Here is a 15,653-nt window from a genome sequence, read left to right on the forward strand (position 1 = left end):
TGTGTCTGGACTCTTGATCGAGCAGTATAAGAGATTCCATTGTCTGAAGCAGAGTATAGAAACAGGGTAAGGATGTGTGCATTCAGGGTCCGTCACACAATCGTTGCAGTGACTTTGAATCAGAAATTAGCTTCTTAACTTTTTGTGGTGCTTGAGTGTGTGAAGACCAAGGGCAGCTGTCCTAGGGAGAGAAAAAAAAAAACATTATTTCAAGGCCAGTACTGACACAATATAAATAAAAATATTAGATAAAAAAATAAAGTGACATAAATCTTATTAATCACAGCAATATAGTCCAAAACATTTACTTAGTTACAGTACAAAAAAAATAGTTCAAATGTGAAACATGCATGTTTTGCTCACTTATTTGTGCAAATAATGAAAATGAGGACAGAACATAACCATAATAAGAGTGTGTGCATTCCTTGTGCAGTCTAATCCATCAGAACAAGAGAGAGTCTATCTTGTGCAAACGCAATACCATCTCATACTTTCAATGGCATAAACTGTGGCCATTTTTCTCCTTACACTCCCTGAGGAAATGGCCTTATGATGCAGTATGAACGGCCTACCTGACACTGACAATGATGCCCACTGATGAGACAAAGCTACCGCCCTGATCCAGCGGTCAATATGTGATCGATCAGAGTATTGAGGCTGTACAGAAGTCTCTCCTGAACAGTTTAACATCAAGTCAAAAAAAGTGATTTGATTTGACAAGCAGAATCATAGTTGTGCCTTTGTCTTTGTGTTCGTGTCTGGAGCAGCCAGACGAGTGGGTGTTGAGGGCAAAACCTTGTGGTGCTTCCAGAGACTTTTCATGTGGAGCTCGTGTCAGTGGTCCGTGAGACCACTGACAAAATTAGAGTGTTTTCCCCTCATTGCACTGCAGTTTATTGCAACACAATCATCAAGAATGGGAGCAATCTGAAATTTAAAGGAAAACAATTTGTTGTTTTCATGTGTGGGGAAAAACAGCTGATCTGATGTCACATTCAGATTAATTGAAGCATATGGAGTTTGAGTTTTGGAAAATAACACTTGGAATATATTGTTGAATTTGAATTTCAGAACTAGAGCCTTTCTTATTCCACTGCTTTACATGCACATTCATACAGTGACAATCTCAAAAGCCTCAGTAGACCAGAGTGCATTGCAGCCTCAAGTCACATTGTATTTTGAGCATGGGGAAGACACCCTCCACTGATCATAACTACTTGGCAAGCTGGCTACATGTTTATGCCCATATTCCCAACCCTCATTGAGAGCAACAAGTTCATACCCTTTATCTGGCATTCCAGGGAATGTAGGAAATCCTAATGGTAGAAAAAATACATTAGTGCATATATTTAGCAAAGGAAGACAATGCAAAACAAACTGGGGATTACAACATGGCCTAAAAGCTGAACCATTTGTCCCAGTGCATTCAAATGGGACTTACCAAATATCATTAAGAGGCAGGAAGTTCTCTCTGGAAACAGTCAGAAATCCCTGACATTTTATGTCATTTCCTTTGGCACAAACTCATGGTGCCTAACTCTTGCCCTAAGCTCGCCGCTCTGTGAACCCAATCACCCCGCCCAGTAATCCTCGCTCTCCTAACTGCGGTGATTTTGTCACATGAACTGCAGAGCCTGAAAGCCGTGCACGCACAATCTGGAGAGGACACGTCACAAATGTCGGTCACACTCATGCACAGCTAATCTCATTACCCTTGTCTCTATGCAGTATGGGGTCAACAGGGTTGTGTTGCTTGTGCCACTGCAGTGCACAAGCATCAAAATGATCATGAATTTCAGTGAGGCTTCACAGAAACATGAGTCACCTTAATGTGAGAGGTGGTTCGTATTAATAGCGGCTATCAAGAGGTCTAAGTGGGCTGGCCTCAACGCAAAACATGTTGCTGGGTAAAAGTTGTTTGTGTGCCCAGGATGAAAAGTCAGTGCAGCCTGTGTTTACTGTCTGTCAAGTCTGGTATTTTAAAGCAGTTCATGCAACAGGTGCAACTTAAGATACAGTGAGAGTTATTCTGAGTGATAGCTCAAGTCACCATTAAAACATCCCTAAGGCCACTCAGTCTTTCTGAATGATTGCAGAGTGAGTAACTTGACTGCTTAAGTGCACACTGCACAGAGGACGCTCTGTGCATGACTGCTGCGATGAAAAAAATGTGAATGTATTTATTCTAAAAATCCCTTCAGAAACACTTGGTGTACAAACAAATTGATGTATTAACTGTAGTTGTAATGCAACTGGTTGCATTCGGTGTGCTCAGATTGCCCCAGTGTTTCTGAGATTTCAGGAAACAGAGAAACTCTAAAAAATGTGTTTTGCAGATAATAACACTCAAAATTATGGGTATTCAAGTTGTGAAATACAGTGGAAATGACAAACTATACATTTGTAAAGCATGAAATTATTTTTCTATTTTTCTATACTTTGCATTGACAAAGGTGACATTAGGGTAGTGAGGCAGCTGTTTCAGAATCTTTATGTCTTTATTACCAGCGGTAGGCATTAGGTCATTCTAAGGCTGTTTTATTACCGAAAACTTTTCTTTGACAAGTTAAACTTTCCTTTGGCTTTTAATGCCAGTTATGTAAACCCATGTGGTGTAATAATCCCTCAGCTAAAGTATATTAAAATATACTGCACCAGCCAGGATGGACAGCATTTTCTAAGACTGTTTTCACATCTATTTCACGACTGAAAATGCTGTTTTTTAGAAGTGCACGCTGTATTTTGAGTCGAACCTGCTGATTAAGTACAATGCGAATATATCTGTTAACCCTGAAAATCCAAATAGCTTCACGCCCACCTCTGTCTGTTATTATAGAGCAAAACCTACAAAACTGTAGCCACATGCATTGGTGGTCAGTCCCTCACTTCTTCAATAGAGCAGATGTGTGGTATTGATCGGTCTTCTAGCATCAAATATTAAGTCTAATTCGTCCCATAGTCTGAATTTAGATAAAATAAAATGACTTGCACTGTGTGGGCATCATGATTCCACAATATGGACCTCAAAGTCTGGCACCTTTCTGCAGGAGAAGCAGCTGCAGCCACATGCACACCAGAGACACAGAGACAATTCTCAAAAAACAAAACGAAGGCAGTTTTGTTTACGCAAACGATACCAGTCAAAACCATTGTTGGCTGTGACAATAATTTGCAGTCAAGCCTTTACGCACAGTGGAGTGAGTCAGATTCGCCATGCAGCCGTGCGGAGACATTGGGGACAGCCTGCTTAGCGGATGAAACAGATGAAAAGCTTTCGCTGGGATGTGTATAATCCTGTCCTCACGACAGTCATCAGACCACCTCGTAGATTATACAGTAACTCGCTTGAGGATCACTTTCTAGGCTATTTGAATTAAATGAGGAGCGGTGGTGACATGCAAAGTTCTTATTTTGCGCTCTTCCTGGGTGTAATTTCTGAAGCACCACATCAACACGCAGCAGCTGCAACCGGAGAGAAATCCCTAATATGCCGCTTTTTTCCCTCGGTTTCCACTCATGCCTGTTGCACTGTGGGCGCACAAGGAGAATACTTGCAGCTGACAAGCGACCAACACATGGTGCGTTGTTATGGTGAGTCGACTGCTATTTTTCTTTGCTCTACGACCTTATTTGACTTAGTGTGACTTGTCTGTTCTCAAAAATTGAATGCAGGCCCATATCATTTTAAGTTATTTTTCACAATAGGATCTCCCTTTCAAAAAAAACAACTATTTTTAGAATATTTAGAAGGACTTGTAGTGTGTGTCCTTTGTGCTCATTAGTGACAGTGTTTTGTCCTTATGGTAGTTTTTAACTGTTGTTAATTTCCTATAAAAGTGTGTAGCAATGAAGAGAAGTTAGTTCCTCATACTAAGTTGATTTTTTATTAGTAGAATTATTATGTGGGGGTTTTCCAGCAGTGCAATTTTTTTACAATATTTTGCACTGATACTGTGCTTTAAAGTTAGTTGCTGTTGTGGCTCCTTTTTTTTTTTTAGTTTATTCCCTTTATTTGTACACAGTGCTCCTTGTTAGTGGGTGTCATGTGGTTTCAAGTTCACTGTCAAGTTAAGAAAAAAAACAACATAAATCTTTGGTGCAACACCCAGCATTGTTACATGAAATTTCAGTGTATTTTAGTCTGCCGGCAAGTGCAAATATTATTAATCACACAACTATAACACAGAGGCTACTTGTTTGGTCTCTGTTTAAAGTGTTGAAATACAGGTGTTACTATGAGTGACAGTGCAGTCTCAAGGACAAAGAAAATTATTAGTTCAGTATTTCAGTTCAATTTTGAAGAATGTTCATGCAGCACAAAGACATAGAGCAGAGGTGTAGCTTTAAAAGTCTGAAACCCCCTTTGAGAGGTGTGGTCCAAACAGAAATATAGACACACATATTTCACTGAATATAAGTGAGACTAATAAATCAGATTTAGCTATAAAGAGAACATCCAATAAGAAATTATTGAAGACATCATTGTCAAATGTTAATTGTCAAAATATAGTACACATTACACATTGAAGTTGCTTTAATGTGCAACACTTTAGTATCACAAGATGTAATATGTGGTTCAGTAGGTGCAAAGAAATTTAAATTACAGTGTGTATATTGTCATTGGTCAAAATAAAATTGCAACTTATTTAATCATTGAACTTTTTTAACTCTTTATGTAGGTTGAATTCTTCTACGTTAGTGTATTTGCTGCTGCAATGGATCTATGAGGCTGTAATGACCCGAATTATCATGTGCCTGAATTATCAGGCTTCATGACTTTGACAATATCTGTGGGATAAAAAATGAACCTGGAAATCTTTTGTTTTAACAAAACAAACTATTTTATATGAAAAAAATAGAAGTCAGTTGGGGTTGAGTATACTGTAAAACATATTAAACTGGTTCAACTTGAAATAACAGGTTCAACAAACTTTAGGTATTAACAAATGCTCAGTCACCCTGACTAACATCCCTTCAGACTTTCTTAACATTTACATTTTCTCAGTTTGAAGAGTCAGTTCTTCATATGTCACAAAGAACTTACAGTACAGCTGTGGCTGCTACAGTCAGAGCCACTTTGTTCCACAGTCAGTACAAAAAACACTCAAGGCTGCTCTCAATGACCTTGTTTAATTATAAGTGTACAGGGGAATGAATTCAATTCTAACCTTTATCATGGATTGCATGTTTTTATTATTATAAAAAAAAAACAGCCGTGACTTATCTTCACAAGTATTGAATACACACAGCAAGTCTCCATCATGTATATTTTCTTCAAATTACAAAAAAGAGGGGCGTTGGGAGAGTTTCATCTCTATCTGTACATTTATTCAACTCATTACTTCAAGGCAAAATATTTAAAGTCAGGTGAACTAAAGACAGATGAAAAAAAATCTGAAAATGACTAAAAACTAAAGTAAAAATTTTAGTAAAAACTCAAAATGTTCAGTTGAATTTACTTGAAATTAATAAAACGTTTTACGGATAGTTAATAACAAAGGTTCAGTTGATTCCACTAAATTCCAGTATGATGTTTTACAGTGTAAGGGATATTTCCCTTAGTCCTATTTTCTTACCAAAACTAGAGACTAGACTGGCTCCAACTGTGGGAAACCTTGTAGTAAGTAAAACCCGCCACTCCAAAACCGATAATAATAGCAGTGATGTTCCTCATAAGGACTGTTTTTCTAACTTCCTCTCTCCACGGTGGTCAAAGGTCACTGTCAGCAACAGAAAAAGCGTCCCTGAAATTGGCGAGACCCTTCATCAGCTCTGTAGGTTAGGTTGGGTGTCTACTGCTGTTTTCTCTATTTACAGTTGTAGAATAGCAACGTCTTCAACAACCTTTAAGAAACCTTCCATTAAACAGTTGAAATAAGCTGCTGCTTTGTGTCATACACTGAAATTTGCTGTCCTTGTTTTTATGTATTTACACACATATTTTTTTTTTTGTAAATCGCAGACGTTCTGTTCTCTGCAACAATGTTAGAGGTTATATAATGTGACGCGGCCTGCTTATTCTCACTTCCAACCTTCCTACCATCATCCAAACATGCGTCTGTCCAAATGTGTGTGTGCACATCTCTTAACGTTGCTGCCTTCTGTTTTTCAGTTTGTTTGTAGAGCTTGTAGAGCTCATCAGTTAATAGCTGTGTGGAAATCACTATATGATACACGCGGTGAATCATTAATTATATTACAGCAGCTATTAAAGATTTCTGAGAATAATGTGATGAGTAAGCAAAGTCTCAACACTAAGTTGCATAATGAAAATGATGTGGTCTGATAGTAAAACAACCAACAATGTGATGATAATAATAACAGCAGCGCCAGACTACACATCCCATAGAAGATTTGCGTGTAAGCATATTTTTGGTCCTCGATGTGCTTCCTCAAGTGCCTTCTCATTTTTCACTGATCATTCTTTTGATCTAATATTATATCTGTGGTATCACTGATGCACTACAGCTGCACAAATATTTGCTGTCATTAGTAGCAGCATACTTATGAGTGCATAAAAGCTCCCAGAAAACCCATACAGAAGGCTTTTATCTTTTCTATGTAACCTAATGCTTAATGTGTGCTTAATGCAAGATCTAATTTTACCTTGAGACTTAATGAGTGGATATCAACAAAGTGAGCTCCTCAATCACAAGCTTTAGAAATCATGTTATGCTGACATACAGAAGCAGGCTGCATTTCTTATGTCCTCATTGTAAAGGGATTTTAGTATTTTCTGACATTCATTAATAAGGAGTTATAGCTGTCGCAACTCATTTCAGTGTATGAATTTATTGTAGGTGCTTTTTAAAGAAAGTCTTTGTAATTGATGAAGAAATAATGGCGAATAAGTTTGAGCTCCTCGTACTTGCTGTGCTGCTACAGACTGTTGACTGTCATCCTGCAGTAGGAAGAAGGAACAGGTGAACACTGTCAAGCAGCTGAGCCAGACAAGCCAATAAACCAGCCTCAGGACACTGCTGACTGATGCAAAACTTGCCTTCAGTCCTCCCTCATTCCTAAACTGTGCTGTTGCCGCACTGAACACTGAGTACATGCTAAAAAGCGCTTTGTCCTGCAGTTATAGTGCAAGCCGCTAGTGTACAGTACAGAGTACAGTACATGTAAAATGGCATTTAACCAGCTCAACTGCTCTTATTTGAGTTTTCTTGCAAAGATTCCATGTATGTGGTTTTCCCCTGTGAAAATGTCTTTTTAAAGTTGTGCATGTTTATATGTGTGTCTGTGTTTGGGGCTTTTATGTGCATGACCTAATTCCACAGTGAGCAAAGAATCTGCAGTGATGGCTGTGTGGTCATGTGTATGTGTGTGCGCACACACGTCCTCCTCCCTCCCCCATCGCTTCCTTGTAAAAGCCGACAGAGAGCACACTAAGTTCATCTAAGGACAGGGAAATGCTTTCCTTTCCAGTGTGAATCATTTTGGAAAAATGAGCCTCTGGACTGAATTGCCCCAGCAATTTGGCATGTTTCTCCATTCTGCTTTATTGTCTATTTTGGCTGAACTTGCAGTTCTTCATTTCTCTGCCAAGAAAACTTCAGGTCCTATACAACAGGCAAAGCCAGTTTCTGAGTCAACCACGGCCTGTAAGCAAATAAAATAAATCTCTGCAGAATACTGCCATAGCTTCCTGTTTAGCTGTGAAATCCAAAGAGAAACGAGTGAGCCATGTCTGTACTGTAAATCCAGTGCTCTGTCCACCTAGTAACAGCATGGACAGTACCTCCCTTCAGGCTTTACACCTTCAAATAAATTGTACAAGAAAAATTATACTGGTCCACTTTTTATAGAATGTCTTTTGTATATTTAGATTAAGACCCTTCCTCTGTTTAAAAGCTATTTTATATGCTCTCGTGCTCGACAGTCATGCAGTTTGGAGAACAAAATTCTGCAGTGCAGTGAAAAGAAAGTGTGATTGGGAGCGGTTTTGGGATGTAGACGAGGAGGAAGGGAGGGAGAGTGGGGGAGTTTTTAATTTTGCAGTCAGCCAGCCCCCTTATAATTCGGCTGGTCCCCCCATCAGAGGGAGAAGAGAGGGGAGAGGGGAGAGGGAGTGGCCTGTGTTGAGGTTTGGGTGAGCCAGTGGTGGGCTGTGGCAGCTGGGCTCTCACTACCTATGTCCTCCAGCTCCAGCCTGAATTATGAAGGCTTGGGAATGGCAGCCAGCCTAATTACAATGACTGATTGCCCGTCCGATGGCATTTCTCAGACGGTGATTGTCGTGTGTGTAGGATACGAGAGGAAGGAGGAGGGCCATTTCTCATTGGCTTTCCCCTCTCTTTCTTTGCATGAGAACAGCAAGAGATTCAGATCTGATTGGTTGGGGAGAAAAGAGATGTTTCATGATTTGGCGAGGCAGAGCTAGTGGGAAGCCAGAGACAGGTGTTGTTGTTGATAGTGCTTTGTAGCCTATTGAGTCTTTGGCACAAAATCCTAAACAAAAAAGTGACGTGTTACTCCACTTAACACATTAAATGTTATTTTTGCTATCATATAGCAATACATTATTGCCCAGATATAGCTGAAATCCTGTCACAATGTTTTTGATGATGGTAAGAATCATGTCTTGTGCAGAATACAGAAAACTTTAACTGATCTCTTTAAGTGTGGAAAAATCTTCAACCTGTTGACTTCTTACTGCATATCATGAGCATTTTCTTCATCTATCCCCCCTGGTATTGTAAAAAAATAAATAAATAAATAAGAAAGGAAAAAGGAGAGGGTTTTAATTGGCCATTTGTATGTCAGCAGAGCACTCAGAGGTGTGATGTGTGTGTTAAGTGGGAGCTGGTTTGAGTTGGTCTGCCCTGCTTTGTCCAGTGCTTTGGCTTTTGTTCCTCCAGTAATGAATTGTGGAAGCCTTGGCTTCAGCTGGAGTGTCTCATAGCAACTGAAAAGAGAGAGGGGGAGCTGGTAAATGGAGAAAAGGCCAAGGGAGATCATGTGTTGCTTTCAAAAGGGCAAGACAGCCTAGACCATCTTTTGGGTTATTTTGTGAAGAAGAAAAATCAAACTGGATGAAACGTCTCTTACCCGTCACACACCATTATTTATTACCTTTAATTCAAATGGCAGCATTTTGGTGTGTGGGATACAGCATGTGCTCTCCGAAATATTTTGATTTTTTAAAATGTATTTTACGACTGTCTAGACTGCACATGTAACATAATGCAACAGTGGAGTGAAGCAATGAGACCATAATATTAAAAAAAAAAAAATGCAGCCTGCAGACAGGCAGCCTCACTGGTGGCAACAGAGACTATCCTGTAAATGAAAAGTCAGTCTAGCCTTTATAATAAGGGTTCTGTCTATTTTAGTGTGATATTAAACCCCTACCTGCTTCATCCTGACCTTGTGCTCGACCTCTCTGGTGGCATCTTAAAAATTAGATGGAAGATTAATGTTTATATGTCATCAATCAAATGTAAAATAGCGAATCACTTTGCAAACACGTCACATTTTAATAATTTTGTCATTTAACGTTTTTTGGGCCATTTTACCATCCACCTGTCACTGTGACTTATTGTGTTTAGTGGTTAAGCATCCTGAATATCCAGTGGCACTGTTGGTTAACTGAAACCCAGTACCGCTCTGTGGTCGTATCGGCTCTCAGGGCAGCTGGCAACTTTCGCCTAAATCTGTGTGTGTGTGTGTTCTTGTGAGTGTGTGTGTGTGTGTGTGTGTTTATGTGTGTGCATGAGCATTGGTGTGAGTGCGCACACGTACGTTTGTCCGTACGTGTGTGCGTTCACACCAGGCTAGTTTTTTATTAACCGCCGGCCAGCGCTGAAGCCTGGCCATGTTTGCCCTGTGACCCAGACACTACCTGTCTGCTGCCATGGTTACAGGGACAGAGCAGGTTTAGTGGCCTGACTCCAGGGATTACTTTCCCTGGTCTTAACAATCAGGCCTGTGCCCCAGTGACTGTAAAATGGACCAAACTGCACCCTAACAGTTAAGGGAGCTCCGCAGTGTGCCCTGGTGGACTTTAAAACTGTCCTAAGTGCTGTGTAAGGGATTAGACCTGTACAAAATAATTGCTTTGGTGTCAGTGACTGTCCCTTTGTGATCTGGTTCACTTGTAGTGATTAGCTCTCATAAATGAAAGCGCTCGCAGCACGCATAGTATACAGGTCTGAAGGGCTTGAGCTAAAACACATGTTGAATCAATGTTCTTTGTCTTAGAAAGCTAAAGATTTTGTCACCAGGCATAATTTTTTTCACACGTACTGACAATGTTTTCCTTTCTTTCTGTCTACACCATAGATCAATGGATAAAGAGAAAACAGAGGCCCTGAAATCATTGTAAGTACTTATTCTACACAGAATGTGGACATAATAACATGAACACCAGTAAAACGTGAGCAGCTGACTGTGTTGTGATGGATGATTTAGCAGATGCATTTCTCACTGTCCAGTTGTTAATAAAAAAATAACAGAGACACTATATTGTTTTGATAATAATATGATCACAAAATAATGATATAATGTTACAATATAATACAATAAAATGCAACAACATCACACACTGTGGCCTCACAAGGTACTGTGGAGTTTAATCAACATCTCTCTGACAACATCTCAACAAAAACGTAACATAAGAGTAGTATTTATTGGAGAGATACTGGATTGGATTACATTATATTTCACATTTGTTCATTTTATTGCGTCCACAAATCCACTGCATTGCATTTCAGAGATATGGTAGATTGTGCAAATGTGTATGTGTGTGTAGGAGCGGGGTGATTTTAAGTTCTTGAGGCCTGAGTAACGTGCACAAGCAGCCCTTAATCTTTCTCCTTTCTCCTCTTTATTCCAAGGAGTTGCAGATTGCACTGTAACTACTTGAAAAAGATAACAAAGTGCACAGGTCATTCTGGCTTGTACTGTCTGTGTCAGTGACCTTGGAAATAATTACAAATGCTGGCAGAGATTGATTTGCTGCCCACCCCAAGAACCTGGTCTTGTCTTGGCTGATCAGATTGGTGTTGACATTTTTATTGCCTTTCACTGTTCATTGTTATTTATGTTGCCTTTGATTTAGTGATTGAACGCTCAGGTTAAATACCCCACATGGCTGAAGGATGTGGAATTGGCTGGAGCACTGAGGGTCAGTATACTCTGGCCCAGATTTTTGGTGACTTAGCAGAATCACAAAGGCCTCTCTTATTCTCTCTAGTGACTTGCAGTCTTACAGGTGTCCACCAGATGCTGCAGGCAGCCTGCACTGTCCCTTGCATGTCATCCAATGGAGATGTAATATCCACTTTGGAGCAAAGGGTTGGAACTGTTTCCATGGTGTTAGGATTAAATGTAATTTAGTTGTGCATCATAGAAAATAGGTCCCATTTTAGGCTATTAAGTAGCTTTGATGATGCATCTGTTACGAAAGTGGACTGAGGGCAGTGTGATTGAAGACGTGTCTTTAATTGCAGTGGTTTGATTTAAGTATTTGGAGAGATGATGAAAGAAGAAGTTTGATATAAAACATTATAATATGTCAGTTATAACCACTGTTTGGAAGTTAGCAGGGTTCTTTCAACCACAGCTTTCAAATTACAGTCAAGCATCAAACGTTTTAAGGCATTCTTAAAAGAATATTTAATATCGGTATAATGAAAGACTGCAAAATTAAGAGCTGTAAATACAGTATCCATATGAAAACTTTACTCTGCCGACAGCATATTATGCATCACATGTGAAACTGCATGGATAAGAGTGAAGAGGGGTTGTATCTCGTGTCGAGCTGAGCAACTTCACAGTTAACTTAGTGAACAAAGCCAGCCCTGCCACAAGGCATGCTGGGAAGTTTGGCTGCTGGTGAAAGTGCCTGCCAATGTCCAGAGAGCAGCTCTGAAAATCTTTGCAAGGGCTGAAAATGAAGTTTGAAAGTAGAAATAAGAGGAGCAACAAAGCAGAGAGCTCTCACAGCTGTAGGCTCAGCCTCCTCTTAAAGAGATATTACCAAAACATTCCTCACTCATGGAAAGGAGAATGGGTCTGTACAGTGTGGTGCTGTTTAAACGTACTGTACATCAACAAAACTGATATTTAGTTTATTTGTTTTTTGGAACTTTTGATTACTGCACTCAAATTATGATCAGATTTAGATTTAGCAAAGTTGGTGCTGAGTGATTTGGTTGAATTTCTTACTTGAGTATGCAGTATGAAAACTGTAAATCTGCTGTAATATTCTGAATTAGCAGAGAGAAACAAGAGAAAGGCACTTATGAAGAATGTTACAGAGTTTTTTCTCAGCTGTAATCATCAATAAATGCTCATTTCTGTTCACTGTAATAACTGACACTAGATTTTAAACGTTTTAGCTTTAGAGCATTAGAGTTGAAGGCATACTAATAAGTGAAGTATTGTAACTTGGCTGTTAAATAACACCAATGCTTATAAAATAACAAAGAGCTTTTATTGGCTCTACAACACTTTTTCAAGATCATTAATTTAAACCACTATTGTGCTCTATTGTTGCTAAGAATACAATTAATCGGCGCTCACACCAAAAGAAAAAAAGAAACCTACTCCTACAACAGAAAACTTGAATAGACATTGTTGACAGGTACAATATATATTGATGAAGCAGAAAAAAGAATCAAAGCATGTTTCATAAATTACTGGGATGACTAAATGAAGCTTTATATATCATAATTTCCCATGTCATTTAGTTGATTTAGAAATAGCAGAAGGGGCTTTAGTGTCTTGCTTAAAGGCACTTAGAGATATTGCTTGGCTGATGATGGACATTTGCTGTTTTCGGCATTCAAACCTTTTATCTCTTGGCTGTGAGATTTGTTGTGAAACCACCAGACAAACATGCAAAGAGGTGGCAACTAAACCTGATAAACTACAAAGCAGGTCTTACTGCAGTCTAAACTGAATTGCTTTAAGTTCAAAAAGTGATTCTTTTATACTTAATTTAGACAGCAGAGATGGACTAAGAGCTTTAAAGAACTTTAAAAGTATGCACTTGATCTAGAGTTTTCAAACGTTAGGGGGATTATGTGCTCCACATTACTTTTTCAATATTATTCAAAATTAATATTAGAATTATTCATTTCTGATTTGAATTTCGGTTTTGAATTTAGTGTGTTTGCATTGAGCACAGGCCTGCAGTGCAGTGTAAGCCCGGCATTGCCGATCAGAGGACTGTAGTGTAGTGGTGCTGGTCAGCTTTGTGCTGTGGAAGCAGCCAAGGCTCAGCTCACAGTGGCAGGCAGCCTGGAGGGTCCTGAGCCTTCACTTCACAGCTCCCTGTTTGGCTCTCACACATTGTGCCATTCAGAGCCCAGACCGTATATTCACCCTGCTCTGGGCACCCCACCATTGTGAGAGTGAGCTCATTTGAAAAGCCTTCAGGATTTTTTAGTGCGAGCAAGTCAGCGCTATTTGCATTTGTTCCAGTCTCAAAGATTTTACAGGTCAATTGAGACAGGCGGATATCGAACATGCCAGTTTTTTCAAGAGTTTCCCTCTTCATCGCCATCTTCATCATCCTTGTGTCTTTGTTTCACCCAGTTTCTGATTCTATTTGCACTTTTCACTATTTTCATTTTCTATATCACCTTTCTTGATTCAATGAGGAACAATATATTAGCACAATGTGCTCTTTGATAGAAGTGGTCTGATTAAATAAATCCAGGAGAAGGTGTTATTATGTATTAATTTTACTTACAGTAAATGTACTTAAGTCATGAGATACAGATCAAATGAAGAAGATAGTTAAAAAAAAGATTTTGAAATACGAATTTTTACCTAAACAGTGCAACTTAATGTTTGAAAAGTGGTCCTAATCCTTTACCCTATTGTGAATTTAAGCCTATTGCTTTACTGTCCATATCAAACAAGCATGCCTCCATATCTCTCTCCCTCTCCCTGTCTGCTGATTAGAGGCTTAAATACCTTTGTTGGCATCAAGAGTATCAACAGGGGATCAGATAGAGGAGAGAGGGGTTAGTGCCAGTCTTTCATTCCTGGCCTCCTGGCAGGCGGGCTGCAGTCAGACTGTGCATGGGTTAGGCCAGAGCCAGCAAACCAAGACAGTACTCAGACAAAAACACCTAATCACTTTAATCAGCCTAAGTCTACCTTGTTGGGCTCGCCATCAGGTTTGCTTACTCGCATGTGTGCGTGTTTGAGAGAGACAGCCGGGGAGAGAGCGTAGTAGAGTTCATGAGTCATAAGATGCAAGTCCAAGTCCAAGTCTCAGTCGAATCTCCGGTCTATATAATGGTTCAGACTTGATAATATGGCTATTTGAGCACATACATGAATTACTGGCTATCCTATTTAGTAAACAGCAGGTTAAAGTATCTGCAAATGTCACTTCGGACCATTTTAGATGCTGGTGTGGTACTTACTTTTAAATACCACTGCTAACAAAACACTGGCTGCCCATGACTTGTAGACTACAGCTCAAGTTTTGGTTAACTTTGTCTTTTATTGTCCTGCCGATGCCACTAGAGCTCAGTCTGCCAGTTACTGTCAATCAAACACAGACACCGAAATATTTCTCCAAAGAAATAACACCTTAAATAATTTTTAAAAGAAACTGCATTTGATTTCAGTTGGACTTTAAAATTAAGTGAAAAACTTAAAACTGTATTTTTAGACAGATGTTATTGAAAAATATTATGGTGTGCACCTGCGGATAAATATGGGAACACCATAAAACATTCTAAACAAAATTATAAAACCTTGCTAAATAAAATGTCAACTACTGGCATGGCTAGATACTGTATCTCTAGGAGTTTAATGTGAATTTAGCTGTATTTATTAATCTTTGACCATTAGGCAGCAGAAAGACATTCATTTATTTACAAAAAAAAACACATGGGAATCTTCTCTGACTACCTGTTGAATGTAAGTTCAACATCCTGCTGTCACCTGAGAAAACTATCTTGCCTCTTTGGTTCGTTACATGTGTAATTTTCATCACCAGGTGCACTCATTTACTGGCAGGTAATGTTAGCATATAGTTAGCTTGTTTTAGCTCCTTAGTTGGCAGTGGCTGCCCACAGTTTTACACAAGCAGGAGTGTTAATTGTATCTTAATAATGTTAAAGTCATGTTTAACAGCCATGCTATGGGTGAATTAGCTAGAAGGCTAACAATTATTGGCAGCTTATTCGAAGCTAACCAACATTAAGACAATCCTTGTATAAATTGTGCTTTCCAATGGGTCTAGTTTTCTGTCTTCGAAAGTCCAGTCCAGTCCCACAATTGTGGACTTTAGGGAAACCAAGTGATTATGAGTTGGGTTTTGTTGTTGTTGTTTCAACCAAGAATAAAACAGTGTGGTTACTGCCATATTTCAAAGGATTAGACTTTCATATTAAACACTGAGCATACACTGAAAAAGGTCACCTCTCCTTCTCCTTTGTAGCCAATGACATGTGTCAGTGACTGACAGAGAGAAAATGATTTCAATTAAAATTGATTAAAAAAAAATCAGCTGTTGGTGACTTTGAAATATACAATTGAATTGTGATTATTTAGATATTCAATGCTTTTGAATGTGTGTATGCCTCAGGATAATTGCTGTATTGTTTAATTTGCTTTATAGATCATTTGTTTGGTTTAACCTTGAACACCATATTTATCATGTACTTGACCACCCAAAG

At 39.1% G+C, this 15,653-nt stretch overlaps 1 long non-coding RNA gene across 1 annotated transcript in view; it reads left to right on the forward strand.

The window, feature by feature from the left end:
* The first annotated feature begins 2,894 nt into the window (after positions 1–2,894).
* Positions 2,895–15,653, forward strand: part of LOC121898007 — a 41,801-nt gene continuing 29,042 nt past the window's right edge. Inside the window, exons 1-2 of the long non-coding RNA XR_006096331.1 lie at positions 2,895–3,591; positions 10,288–10,326. This is a non-coding gene — a long non-coding RNA (uncharacterized LOC121898007). The remainder of the gene's footprint in view (positions 3,592–10,287; positions 10,327–15,653) is intronic.

The sequence above is a fragment of the Thunnus maccoyii genome, chromosome 5, assembly GCF_910596095.1.
Source record: "Thunnus maccoyii chromosome 5, fThuMac1.1, whole genome shotgun sequence".
NCBI classification, from domain to species: Eukaryota; Metazoa; Chordata; class Actinopteri; order Scombriformes; family Scombridae; genus Thunnus; species Thunnus maccoyii.